Raw genomic sequence first — 14,808 nt, forward strand, 5'->3', positions numbered from 1 at the left:
TACAAACCCATGTGCTCTGGGTCCTGGCAGCACAGGCTCAGAGCTGCAGCTCCTGGTGCTGGCCTCTGAAGACCTGCAATTCTGTTAGGAAGGCAGCAGAACTCTGAAACAAAGTCTTGCACATTATTCCTGAATGGTTTCCTTGAGGAGAAATCTGCACACGTAATGAGACCAACAAATGTTTCTAAAAGTGTCCCACTAACAGGCTGTTCCTGGGAAGATGTGTTGCTCCTGTGAGACCAGGCTGATGGCGACAGTCCAGATACACAGGGCTGAGCTGTGCCATTAAAAGTGAGGGGACAGCACTTACTTTAAGGAAAGAATTCTCCAACAAGGTTTGGGGTGGAAATAGGGCTGCATTTTGTAGGTGGAGAGGCAGTAACACTTTTGGAAGAAGCGTTGATATCTGCAACTGAAATAAACCCAGCCAGTGAAGCTGATTTGAAAGCCTTGACACCTAAAGCATAGACACCTAAGTGTGCTCTTCTGGGTGCTTCTGCAAGTGTTGCTGCCCTGGCTTCTCACACCACAGGCTTGTGTCACACAGCCCTGCAACCAAAACATGTGTGTTTTGTGCTGCAGTATCCTGTCACACAAGGACAGTCATGAGAAACACTGTTTGCAGGGAGACTGAGCAGCACCACCTTTCTTCCTTCTAGTATCACTAGGAAACAGCAGAGAGCTGCCAATGGAACAAGGATATCACACTTTGCAGAGGGTATTCCCAAAGGTGCATGCAAAAATAATCACAGGCATGACCCTATTTTCCCTGCACCTTACCACCCCAGAAACACTCTTTGAAGGGGTTAGTCCACCCACTGCAGCATTTCTGCTAATGACTCACAAAATCCCACACGAGTCCGATACCATTTGCTTGATAAAACCAGCTGCCAAAATGAAACTACAGATTTGGTGATCGAAAAAAAAAAAAAAAGCAGAGAGAAAAAAAGCTCATAAAGCCAACAAGATAAACCCCTACAAGTTGTTATTAGTAGTGAAGTGGTGGAACATGAAACTGACAGTGTGTGCTGCGAGGACAAGGGCGATGGCTGTGCACAGACCCTCTGCAGACAGGGGTATGAAAGGGCTCTGCTACCAAGAACTCGCCTTCTTCTGTGTTGCAATTTACACAGATGTCCACATAATTTCTTTGCATGTGGACAGCAAAAGCAACACTAGTTTCAAGAATGACGTCTATGTGGTAAGGATAAGAAAAGAAAACTTTCAATGTGTATCCAGTGTAGCCAAACTGTTCCCAAATGCACTCAAAGGACTCCTCATGAAGTCAATGACAAAATTCAGACAGGACTTCACAGCACTCTTTCTTCCTCTCATTTAAAAATGTAAATTAAATTACACTCAAGAATCTTCAGAGATTCAGGAGCACGAAACATATTGGAGCATCACAGTGTTCACTCACCATTGCAAAACATTAACTAAACTTGCTCTGAAAAATGTTTTGACTATTTATAGAGAAGCCAAGGGGAAAAAAAAGAGAAAAAGAAGATGCTTGCTGGGCTGTTGGGTTTTTCGGTTGGTTTTTTTTTTGGCAGACTTTATTTGAAAGCAGCCAAACTCCCTTCTGCTTCTGAAAGGCAAACTAACAGAGCACTGAGGTCACAGGAAGAGAGTACTTAAGGTTGTGCTAGAATTAGGAACAGCCTTTTACCAGGTGCTTTGACCAAAACATACAGAACTCTAGCTCAAGCCCTGCCCTAAGAAGAAATGCTGCTTAAATACTGCCTTAAAAAGAGATACTCCGATCAGGCTGCTCCTGGGACTCCAGCCCAAACCCTACTGCAGGTTAAAGGCCGACATTTCATTCACTTCAAGGGATGCAGGGTCATGGCACAGGAAATTAAAACACTCTGCACTTCTTTTGGGTGCCCAGTACCCCTCAGGATGGAGCTATCACACAGGTCCAGAGAACTGGGAAAGGATGCTGAAGCAAATTCACTCTTGAGACAAGTAAACCCTGTTCAGAATTTTTAATCCAGTCCATTTTCACAGCAGGAAAGATAAAAAGTTTGTGTTCAAATAGCTAGCTGGAGAGAGCACGCAGCGTGTGAATGGCAATGCCAAAAATTCCAATTAATTTCATTTAGGGTTTTAGTTGGTTTTTGTTCAGTTTGACGTATGAAAAGAACCAAAGCTTACCTGAGGAAAAAGGCAAGTAATTTCAGAGGTACTTTATAGCAACACCTAAAAAGCATGTATGTCTCTCCCAGCATAAAACAGACTGCAAAGGGCACCAAGAGTCCAGCTGCATGTCGTCCTCCCTAGAACAGCTTTAATATCGCCAGAAACCTCGAGCATGCTCCCACCTTCCTTCTCATCTGGGCAGAACAACAGGTCTTGAGAGCTACTATTGGTTCAGTGGACTCAAAGGCTGTGAAACTGCACAGTCAGCTGCCTGTGGCATGTTGCCCTCCCCCGTATATTGCTCTAATGATCTGAGCACAAGAACTCGGTGTCACCTCCAAGTCCTGACATTTCCTCAAGCAAAGAGTAACAAAGAATGAAGTAAGACAGCAGAAGGGAGTTACTCTGGAAAGCTGAGCAGCACCAAACAAAACTGCTAATGTTCTTTTGGCAAAGCAAAAGATTTGTATAACACTTTTTCCTCCTACTGAATGCATTTACTCTTAAAAATCGATTTCCTCTGACACTATTTATTGCTGCACATTACTTGGTGGTTCGAAGAAAGTGCATGGAAAATCACAACGTTACGCTTGTTGAATTGACCCTACAGGGTCACACCACCAGTGCATGCATCATCCCAAGAGGCAAGCCTGCCAAAGTCATGCTGTGCATATCATCACTAAACTCAAGACAAAATGCAAATTTGGCTGTATCATAGCTGATTTGCATAGCTTTCCATTGGGTTTGTACAACCTTTTTTTGCAAAATGCCAATTTACTTCACTTTCCTGCAGCTTATTACCAGTGTGAGGTACTCACAGCTTTTATGCAAGGCAGACTTAGTCGTGAAAACATTAAAAGAGATAATTAAATGCCTTTTGGAAATAGAACATAGCCTTCAACTTAATGACATAAGGCACAGAACTTTGACTGGGACACAGAAATGTTAACACCCCTTTTCAAAGGTGCAGACTCTCCTCTCTCACATGTGAGAGCTGCACAGCTTTTTCTGCTTTTTATCTGATCTGCAAAAGCAGAACTATTTGCTTGCAAACTATGAAGGGCCTGAATCCAGTTACTGAGTACACATTTCACTCACACTGATATCAGAATGGATGGCTGCCAGTTTAGTGTCTTGGCTGGCATTCAAACACGCTGATTGCTGAGCCTCCTTGGATTCCTCGTTCACGATAAAAAAAAAAAAAAAAAAAAAAAAAAAAAAAAAAAAAAAAAAAAAAAAAAAAAAAAAAAAAAAAATCCCCAAACACAAAACAAATAACCCTNGGTTGGTTTTTTTTTTGGCAGACTTTATTTGAAAGCAGCCAAACTCCCTTCTGCTTCTGAAAGGCAAACTAACAGAGCACTGAGGTCACAGGAAGAGAGTACTTAAGGTTGTGCTAGAATTAGGAACAGCCTTTTACCAGGTGCTTTGACCAAAACATACAGAACTCTAGCTCAAGCCCTGCCCTAAGAAGAAATGCTGCTTAAATACTGCCTTAAAAAGAGATACTCCGATCAGGCTGCTCCTGGGACTCCAGCCCAAACCCTACTGCAGGTTAAAGGCCGACATTTCATTCACTTCAAGGGATGCAGGGTCATGGCACAGGAAATTAAAACACTCTGCACTTCTTTTGGGTGCCCAGTACCCCTCAGGATGGAGCTATCACACAGGTCCAGAGAACTGGGAAAGGATGCTGAAGCAAATTCACTCTTGAGACAAGTAAACCCTGTTCAGAATTTTTAATCCAGTCCATTTTCACAGCAGGAAAGATAAAAAGTTTGTGTTCAAATAGCTAGCTGGAGAGAGCACGCAGCGTGTGAATGGCAATGCCAAAAATTCCAATTAATTTCATTTAGGGTTTTAGTTGGTTTTTGTTCAGTTTGACGTATGAAAAGAACCAAAGCTTACCTGAGGAAAAAGGCAAGTAATTTCAGAGGTACTTTATAGCAACACCTAAAAAGCATGTATGTCTCTCCCAGCATAAAACAGACTGCAAAGGGCACCAAGAGTCCAGCTGCATGTCGTCCTCCCTAGAACAGCTTTAATATCGCCAGAAACCTCGAGCATGCTCCCACCTTCCTTCTCATCTGGGCAGAACAACAGGTCTTGAGAGCTACTATTGGTTCAGTGGACTCAAAGGCTGTGAAACTGCACAGTCAGCTGCCTGTGGCATGTTGCCCTCCCCCGTATATTGCTCTAATGATCTGAGCACAAGAACTCGGTGTCACCTCCAAGTCCTGACATTTCCTCAAGCAAAGAGTAACAAAGAATGAAGTAAGACAGCAGAAGGGAGTTACTCTGGAAAGCTGAGCAGCACCAAACAAAACTGCTAATGTTCTTTTGGCAAAGCAAAAGATTTGTATAACACTTTTTCCTCCTACTGAATGCATTTACTCTTAAAAATCGATTTCCTCTGACACTATTTATTGCTGCACATTACTTGGTGGTTCGAAGAAAGTGCATGGAAAATCACAACGTTACGCTTGTTGAATTGACCCTACAGGGTCACACCACCAGTGCATGCATCATCCCAAGAGGCAAGCCTGCCAAAGTCATGCTGTGCATATCATCACTAAACTCAAGACAAAATGCAAATTTGGCTGTATCATAGCTGATTTGCATAGCTTTCCATTGGGTTTGTACAACCTTTTTTTGCAAAATGCCAATTTACTTCACTTTCCTGCAGCTTATTACCAGTGTGAGGTACTCACAGCTTTTATGCAAGGCAGACTTAGTCGTGAAAACATTAAAAGAGATAATTAAATGCCTTTTGGAAATAGAACATAGCCTTCAACTTAATGACATAAGGCACAGAACTTTGACTGGGACACAGAAATGTTAACACCCCTTTTCAAAGGTGCAGACTCTCCTCTCTCACATGTGAGAGCTGCACAGCTTTTTCTGCTTTTTATCTGATCTGCAAAAGCAGAACTATTTGCTTGCAAACTATGAAGGGCCTGAATCCAGTTACTGAGTACACATTTCACTCACACTGATATCAGAATGGATGGCTGCCAGTTTAGTGTCTTGGCTGGCATTTGTAATGAGGCAAAATGCATAAAAATTATTCTGCTAGTTTACCATAAAAAAAAAAAAAAAAAAAAAAAAAAAAAAAAAAAAGGAAAAAATCCCCAAACACAAAACAAATAACCCTCCACAAACATTTCTGAGATGCTATTGGGCTAATTTTCCCTCTCTCCTCTTTTGTAAGCTCAATCTCTGGAAGCAAATGCATGTAAGTAGCACTCTCTGTCAAGAGAAGCAAATAGGGAGTTTGGACTTTATCTCCAAAGCTACGGTAGAACGAACATTAGATCCTTCCTAGCCAAGAAATTTTCACACATGTAGCAGGGGCCAGCCCTCATTAAAGTCAGCAGCAGAGAAAAAGATCTGTTTACACTTCTGTATCCTCACTTGAAAAAATGGAGAAAAAAGCAAGAGAATGAAAAGCTTGAAATGCTCTGAGACTGATGTCACAGCCGAGTGACAGGGAAAGGAGAGTGCGTTTTTTCCTCACTACTTACTACCAAAATCCACCGGGTTGAAAGGCAAGCCAAGAGCTCCTTGAGGCCCCCCTTTTGAGCTCCCAAAAAACCCATCTCTGGGCACGCTGCTTGGCGCTGTGCAAGCCCTGCTTTCTCTGGCACGGCAGCAGATGCTGTAGATCAGACCACTCAGACATTTCAATTGAACTTGACAGGTGTTTGTTAATAGGCTCTACAATACGTTTGGGAAGGGCCGCCTGGAATTGTAAAATGCTTTATTACAACAGTTTAACAAGCCCAATGCACACAGTGCAGTGTATTATTTTGTAAGGCTGTAAATGTAAGGGACCAAAATCTGAACTGTATGGCAATATACTTGTAGCCTACAATCAACCCAATTAATGGCAAAGGCAGTCTTACAGTATCTGTACAACTGGAGCTGATCCTGACAGGTCAGTCTGGAAGTCTTTCTGCTCCTTGCAGAATCTGTCATCCATGTATTAACACAATTCACAGAAATCAGGTATATCTATTCGGTGTTAACTCCTTGGACTAATTATTACAAAATTCAATTTATGATAATTTGCCTGAGGGGAGGGGAGCATAAAATTAACTTGACACATTTATTTAACTTTTTACAGTATTATTATTACTTAAAATTTATGACAGCATTGTGCCCAGAGGCCCCAGTCAGGATTGGAATCCCACTGTGCTCGGCATCCCACTGCGTGTGTGTGAATTTCCTCCCAGCATAATTTCAAGGAAAAGGCCCTGTCCCTGGGTAGTGGTTTGACCAAACTGTTGTGCAAGTGTTTGCCCTGAAGACAGGGAGCAAAGCCATGGAAATAAAAGGCACAGGTGATCAGCCACCACATCCTACCATGCACTGGCAGCCCTCACCAAAAACATTCCTATTTTTGAAGAAGGTGACTGTTGAGTCACTTTGGTTTTTACTATTAAACACATCAACACAAGCAAGCCCTCTTATCTACCGCTCTGTTTGCTTGCTTCTGTCTTATAAACAGGACTCTCACGCAATGAATGAAAAAAGTGGGGTAAAAGGCCCAGGAAAAGAAAAAATAAACATGTCAGTAACTGATCCAGGGAATTGCCAAAATCTCATCTCCTATTTTAGATACACAATGTGCAACAACACATTTTTTCCTTGTGGTGAACTTTGAAGTACCCTTTGAAGGATATCTGCCTGAGAGAAGCAGCTAGCTCTTCCACCTGCCTTCATTTCTGGATACTCAAATGCCAAGACTGAAAGGTCACCATTTGGATGATCATAACAACTGATTGTCCTTGTCTAAGTTGGTAGTTTTATTTATATTCTATATGCTTAACTTCATTGAACTGTACTGGGCAGACTATAAGATCATATTAATCAAAATGCTATCATCCCATTACTGAAACATTCAAATATAAAATTTCACATAAATGAAACAGATTAAAATATTTTACAATTTTTCATCAGAAGTAGGGAAAATGGGAACTTTTCTGAGTTGGGCCTTAAAGTTAAACTACTCAGAGTACTGGCCAGTACTAAGTACACACGGGAGTGAAAAAAGAATTGCTGAGAAAAGGGAGTGGTGCCTTCAGGAGTCACTAGAAGATTGTCAGAATTAGGAGAATATTAGCATTAGAAGACTATCTCCACCTCTGGCTCTTTGGCAGAGTTTTAGAAACAAGCCACCCATACTGTATGCTCTTACTGTTTGCTGAGGCTAAAGTGCACCACACAAAAGTCAGCATGGTCTAACTTTCAAGAAGCCTCAGAGGCACCTTAGCTCCCAGGCAGGGAAGATGTCTGCAAGCATGCTCTACTGCCCAGTCTTCTTCACATCCCAAAAAGAGCTGAGATTCACCCATGCAAGCAAAGAAAAAATAGAAATATCAGAAAAATATTCACTGGAGTGGACTGTCCTAACAGCCTTACTTTGGGTCTGCATTTCAGCTGGGGTGAAAGCAAGCACACTCACCTTTAAGGCTGCTGCTCCTACACAGCTAATTTGTCTCTCCGTGCTCAAACACTACAAAGACCTTGGAGCAAATTTAAACCAAACTCACACATTGGTGTAGCAGATGCAGTTAGGTCTTTTCCAGAAATGCAGGAGTTTATTTCAAAATGTGAGTTTGGTTAATGAGTCTTCTGCTAACCTTCTACTTTGCTCTGCTTCTCTTTCTGCTGCAGTTCATTGGAGTTGTTTCAGGGTTCAGTTAAATAGGTCAAGCCTTTTACATGCAGCTGCAACCTTGCAACACAAAGTGACACGGAGGCAGATGAAAGAAAAAGAATCTATGATTTAGCCACTCACAAATTCAATGTGTTTTGCATATCACTCCTGAAACCAACTGGCAGCCCACACCAAAAAGACTTCTGTCTGGGAAGAAAGTGATATTTGAGTCACCTTTGTTTTTCGCATTAGATATGAAGACATCCAACATCCCCTCCTGCCTAATGGCTCCCTTTTTTTGCTTCTATCTTATGAACAGGGCACGAATTTCTGTGGTTCTTTAGAGCACTGCCTGCCTGACTCAGCACTGTGACATCTTGTGGTCCATGTAGCTTGTCCCACACTGATGAAGTGATGCTGAGCTGCCATCCTGCCATGGTGCTGCACCACTCTAGTTGTTAATACCAGAAAGGTACCTAAGGAACAGGTCTGTGGAATGCTGTTCCTGCTGCCAGCAGAAAGCACCAGCTTTGCCTGCTGCTATCACACTGCCACTTTCTGCTGAACAAGAGGCTTCTGAACTCTGTCGACTTTTGCCCTGAAGGCCACGCCGTGCCTCTGCCAGAGCTGTGAGTGAGACACCTTTGGTTAGATTATGCAGCAAGACAGACTTCTTGGAAAGGGGAATTTAGTCCTTTTACCCTTTTACTCCTTTTAATGGCTGGTTCTGTTCTTCTTAATTCCCAAAATAACAGCAACAGCTATTGTTTGAAAACAGGCCTTTATCAGGTTTTAAAAAAAAATCAAATTAACTTGCTTACTTCAAAGCCATGCTCTCTTAATTTTAGCTGGCGCATCATGAACAAAATGGTCTAGAACTAACCTCAAACAGTCATCTGGAGAAAAACAACATATTTTCCCATGTCATCACCACTATAGCACATACTAACCACAACTATTCAGCCTGTCAATTTTCAGTTTATATTATGATAACTTTACCTAAAAGCATTTCATGGTTCAAAAACAGCAAGTGCAATGCCAAGGAAACATTTGCTGAACTGACGAGCATGGCAACGCTGGTGTGAGGAATGTGCTTTCTGCAAAATGGGAAGCAGAGTAAAAAAGAGATTTCACTGGGAACAAGGGACTTTTCAGAAATTCCCCAAAACAGTGCTTCAGGTTTTTTTAATCCCATAATCTAGGTTTAGTTTAGTCCTCAGGGGTGAATTTTCCACAAAAATCTCCGAGAACTGTGATGAATGGGAAAACGAACACTGGAATCTTTTTTACTTGCACTGGTATTTCCACTGCTACACAGAGGAAGGTTTTTCATGTCCGCTGAACATTTAAGAGAGGTAAAAAAATACAGATTCATGCGAGTCTGGACAGACTGACTTTCTTTTTTGTAAAAGGCACAAAAACCAATGCTTTGGAAGGACAAAGGACTTCTGGCTCTGCAATCCCCATGATTCACGAGGAACTTCATGTGGTTACCTTCCTCATTTTATGGATGACAAAGAAAATCTCTCATAAATGAAGCAGTGTGGTTCAAATTCTATATTAAAACCCCTTAACTTTGACAATCATATGCCCACACTCAGGCTTCAAAAACATTCTCATGTTACAACACTGCCAGTGTCATCACTGCAGAAGCAAACGAGAAGTTACTGCATAACTTTCCAGTGATCCAGAGCAAGGAGAGGATTGTTGAAACAGCAAGAAGTGGAACTGTATGCTTAGGTAGGGACAGCAAATCAAGTGAAAAAACCTAAACCAAAAGAAAACAAACAAAAAACCCTTGAGAAGCCTACAAAAACATTCTGCAGGCTATGCTACTACTCTCTTCCTTGTAGTGATTTGCCCAAAGTTAGACCATAGTGACAATATGCAGGTTTCCAGAATAAATTAATCAGGAGCTTTGCTTTTCTGGGCTGCAAGAGCAGCCTAAGCCGCTTTTCTTTGTAATTTCCTAAGGTACAACTTAGACCCTCCAAGGCACCTTTAGTCCTAGGGGTGGGCAGGAATGCATTTTTCCTTCTTTTGTTGGTGGGAGACACACAGAAGGTGAGGCTTTCTCCCCAAGGACAGCCAATTTCAATGCCAGCTGGACTTTAAATGAGCCTCCTTTAAAGAGCTGTTATTGAGCCAGGCATTGTTCCCTAATCCTCACTTTTTATGAATTAGGAAGGATGTGTGTTCCTGTGTGTCCTCTCTGGACAGACCTTCTGTCTGGAATGAAGTAAGAAATAGTGAGAAAGGGGTAAGGATGGGGGGGACATGGGTAGGACCCTGCAAGTGAGTTTTCATTAATTTCAGAAGTGAGCTGTTATCTGTCTGCAGTGCCCACACCCAAGCCTTACAGTCTGAGACAGAAGTTCCAGCAGATCTTCCATGAACTCACGGTGAGTCTGAGATTGGTAACATCCAGCGCTCAAAACCACACAGCTGAGCCCCTCTACTGCTCCTACAGCAATTCCTGTCTGAAGGTACTGCTGACAAAGCCAGGACTGTGTAGTGCCCAGGCACAACTGCTATTAGCTGTATCTTCCCCTCATCTCATGGAAGCTTTAACAGGGAGCCACTAGGTGAAAAGCAGAAACACTGCAAGTTGTGTCCACCCACTCAATAAACTAACAGCCATTTTTTATGCAAGTATTGCATCTCAGCAGTTGTACTATAGAATCCCACAAAGTATGAGACTTCCTTAATTTAGAAAAACTGCAGACTATGTCAACTACTGAAAAACTTGGTGTGCAGCAGAAAATGTTCTGAGTCAACAGTATGAAAAGTATATTTTTGTTTGATTTTACAGCATGCTTGATGTTTTCAAGATGAGACTTAAGGAGAGGTAGTATCAGATTTGAAATATTCTCTGTTGAATCTTTTATTATTTGCAGACTATGCAATATGCTTTAGTTGATTTTTTAAAAAATAAAATCAAAAACACGTTTCACAGTTGAGGCTTTATCGTATTCACAGTACTTAGACGTGTACGTAACTTTCAATCAGTCAAGCCAACTGAAATCAGAAGGACAAGAGGGTGTTAAAAAGGTAAGTGTGCCCTGAAGTGTTGTCCTGAACAAGAATTAGACACAATTATGTATTAGGTGTCTCTAAAATAGGTCTTTCATGTCTAATAAGTACAGATCATGATATACGTTGTGTATCAAAGGGTAGGCAAGAGCTACATGTCTTGAGGAGGAAGACTGAACAGAGAAGAACTGAAAGCCTCTGGGCATAAGATGTGATTGTTTTATTAGAAGGAAGATTATCACATAGAGGCCAAGGATGAAGTTGAAACTTGAAAGGAATATGAGTCAGGGAAGCTGTTCCAGATGGCAGAGCCATGTGGGATGTGACTACACCATCTACTGTGGAAATAAAAAGGGAGAAATGAAAACTTAGTGTTGCGAGAGCATATAGGACTGACAGTAAAGTAAGAAAGAACTGAGAGCAGTAGAAGGAAATTAAAGGCAGAGTGATGAAATGAGTCCTTCAGAAATTCTGAAGTGCAGCAACACCACTTCAATCAGCCAATACAAAAAAGTCTCAGTCACATTGCTTCAGATAAACCCAAACATCTCAGAGTTTCAGTGCCTGTCCAGAGCACATTTTCTCTGCTTTTGGGTTTGACATAACACGTGGGCAGCTTCTCAGGAGAATCTCCAAGCATGCACTGAAGGAACAGTCAATTACCAGTATCCAGTTACTGCTGATTCCACCCCTAGTGGAATCATCACAAGTGAGTTAGACAGGATTATGTAAGATAGTTCTTGGGCAAAGTAAGGTAACTTAAGGGAATTTTTAAAAAGTGAAAATTAGGCTGAATATTATAAGACTTATTAGTAAGTCCTTGAGGGAAGTGGAAGAAGCCATGAGGTCTGGACACTGGGAACTTAATAAGCCTTAAAAATGCATTGCAGTGACCTGTCCCATCCTGTCAGGAAAAAAGACATGGCATGAAGCACACAAATAGGTCTTCTGCACCTCCTACTTCAATGCAAACAGGAGGCACATGAAAATAAAGCAAAAATAATAATAGACAAGGTAATAGACAAAGATCTGAAACAGATTCAGACACTATTTGCAGTCTGTAAATTCCCTTCGATCCAAAGATGGGATTTTCAACCAGAAGTTAGGAGTATCCTTCCTGGACTACTATGTATCCACTACTAACCACTATCATCCAAAGTGACTGCAAAGATAGGTGGATTAGGAAGCCAAGGTACATACTGTCTGAAACCACCATTCTCCATGCAAACATACATGTGCACATTATGAGTTCTTTGGTTTAGAGAGTCCTTTTGTTATATTTATGTACTCAAATGTCCAGCCAAAATGGGCTTTGGCTACAAACCTAAAGCCACTATAGTAATAGTAAGTTCAACACAAGAGATTCTTACTAAAATGGCAAAGTATGTTGCATTTAAATAACTCCTGAAAATTATTTCAGAGACATGTCTGATCTTGACTTTATTTACTGAAAGCCTAACCTTAAGTCTATCAAGTCAATAAAAAGACTTGGAGACTTGAAAGCTGACTTCAGGCTACAGTATGTTTCCATGACTGATGCTTTTCCAATCATGTTCCTTCATGGTCACAGCTTCTCTATTTCAAATCAACTGAACTCTTAACCTACCTAAACTAACATTGTTGAAAACAACTGACCTGAATGAAGGTAGCTTAAGAGTCTTGGTCTTCCTATAATTGCCTTTGTAGAAGCCACAGAACCTGTGGTCAGTTGGCTACTTGTTTACCTGTCCCTTCTTCCCAGTGAAAGGATGCTTCTGCAAACATTCCTTATTTAAAAAAGAAAACCAAAACAATCAAATCAACAATCTGGAATTCTCTCTTGCAAAGGATAAACTTGTTCTTCCAGGACACAAGATTAATCTGATTGCTTTAAACTCCCCTGGCTTTATCTAGGTGCATAAACGACACATCGTACTGCCACAGCCATGTACATCAGCCTGCCAGACACAAAAGCAGTGCTAAAAAACCAGCCTGCAACTATTGCATATCTTTCACACTTATTCTTTCAGCCTTGAGGATGTTTTCTTGGTTAGTCAACTTTAAACCTATCCCTTGTATTATATTATTTAAAAAATACTGTATTATTATACAGTATTATTTAAAAACAGTGCTCAGGCGTACAAGATAAACATGTGCCCCACTGAGCTACCAAACACGAGATAATAAATTTACATCCCTGTGAATTTACTACTACCATGTAGCTGCCTCCAATATACAGAACAATACAAAACCAGAGTGCTGTGCCAAGTAAGTGAGAGGGCTCATGCAGAAACAGGCCAGTGCTCTAGAGGCACAAACAGCACTGTGCAAGGGAGAAACTCAGCAGTTACTAAAAACAGGGCCTGCCAGACATTAAACGTGTATATTGAGGACAAAGAGAGATTTTTTTTTTTCAGAAGAACAGGAAGGCTCTTGCACTTGATGCATATGGGGAGAAGCCCCACAGTTGAAAGGAAAGAGGGCAGCTTTCATATTGCATTCAGTGCAGAAGCTAAATGCGAGCAGCATGAAGGGCATGGAGCACAATAACTTTACCAAAAGTTCCAGGAACAATTCAGAGCTCCTTGTGGCAGAGGAGCCCAGCATTGTACAGAAGAGTGAAAATATCCCAGGAACATGAGAAAGTCATGTTTCAAGCAGCCAGAAACAAATACACCTTCAGTATTTTAAATGACAAATTCAGCCAGAGCCCTTCCATCCCAAAGAGAGGAGAGTAGGATCTGTGCTCTGCCATCCCTCTTCATTTATCCATCTCTGCACCATCGTTGCTCTGGTATCCTTTGACAGCCCAGCCTTGCTCCACATCCTGCCATGCTGGCCTGCCACCTGGGCAAGGGCTGCCACAGTCCTCTGGATGCAGAGGTGGGACTCACTGCCAGCCACCATCAAAGAAAGCTACCAAGGGCAAAACTTGTCTCTCTCTTTCCTCTCAATGTCAGCAGTAGCTCACGCCTCTCACCTCCCCTGCTTGTTTAATTTAGCAACAACAAAAATAATTGTAGGAATTTAATTGTCTTTGAGACTTTTTCTTCCTGCAGGATTTGCTGGGAATTATCCAAGGCAGTGTTATGGGGAGGTGGGCGGGGGGGGGGAAATGGGGATGGACAATCAAACAGACATCATCCCCACAACACACACCTCATGTCCTTGGAATCCAGACTAAAAACACTCAGGCTCTTGAGCAGAAATACTCATGAAAACATTTCATAATGTTTAACCAGGGAGTGATATCAGTATCATTATCTGCATTTTATGGCCACAGCACTGACTGGTCATGACATGCCCCAAGTAACCTATCAGATAACTCTTCCTTCTGGTTCTGCCACTGTGTCTCCTAAGTGCAAGTCAGTGCCTCACCAGTGGAGTAATCCCAAACCACAGGCTGCACAGGAGGAAAGGGCTGGAGGGGTTAATATATTAGTATCTAAACACCAGCTAGACACTGGGCAGGCACGACAGAGAGGAAAAAATTATAAAGATATGATAAAGACCATGGAATGCAATTCTCTATCCAAAAGGCAAGACTGGCCTCTAACAGGTTCAGTGCACTTGAATTATAGATGCATTTAATGAAAAGGTAACATAAGACAAAACTGACTGTGTGATTGCTTAAATTAGGAACCAAAGCAGAATCCCAAAGAAGATTGAAGAAGAGAGAAGATAGGATCTGAAACTCCAGTTTTCTGATTAGGTATCTTCACAAACTGTTGGGGGCCCCAGTCTTAAAAGACATATAATGTTTCCCCTGGTCTTCAAATCCGGCCATGCATGGCGCTTTTAAACCAAGCTTTACCAAAGCTGAATTTCTTCAATTTTCTCTTGTTCCCTTTGCATGTAAAAGGATTTAGTAATCGGTAGTTGCTCAAGAATAATTCAAATTATTCATAATTTATTAAAAAATGTCCCTTAGTTTATCCCCTAGGTTTCAAATTCTTCACATCAGAATTCATTCTTACCAAGGGAAAATTGTT

At 41.5% G+C, this 14,808-nt stretch overlaps 1 protein-coding gene across 35 annotated transcripts in view; it reads right to left on the minus strand.

Annotated features, from left to right (window-relative positions):
• Window positions 1-14,808, minus strand: part of ATXN1 (ataxin 1) — a 383,486-nt gene that overhangs the window by 79,673 nt on the left and 289,005 nt on the right. Inside the window, exon 18 of one of the 35 annotated variants that reach the window (XR_004495923.1) lies at window positions 5,254-9,572. The exons of the other annotated variants lie outside the window; for them this stretch is intronic. The gene's annotated coding sequence lies outside the window, so the exon portion shown is untranslated. Of the gene's footprint in view, window positions 1-5,253; window positions 9,573-14,808 lie in introns of those variants that run through there. 35 annotated transcript variants of the gene reach the window in all.

The sequence above is a fragment of the Parus major genome, chromosome 2, assembly GCF_001522545.3.
Source record: "Parus major isolate Abel chromosome 2, Parus_major1.1, whole genome shotgun sequence".
NCBI lineage: Eukaryota > Metazoa > Chordata > Aves > Passeriformes > Paridae > Parus > Parus major.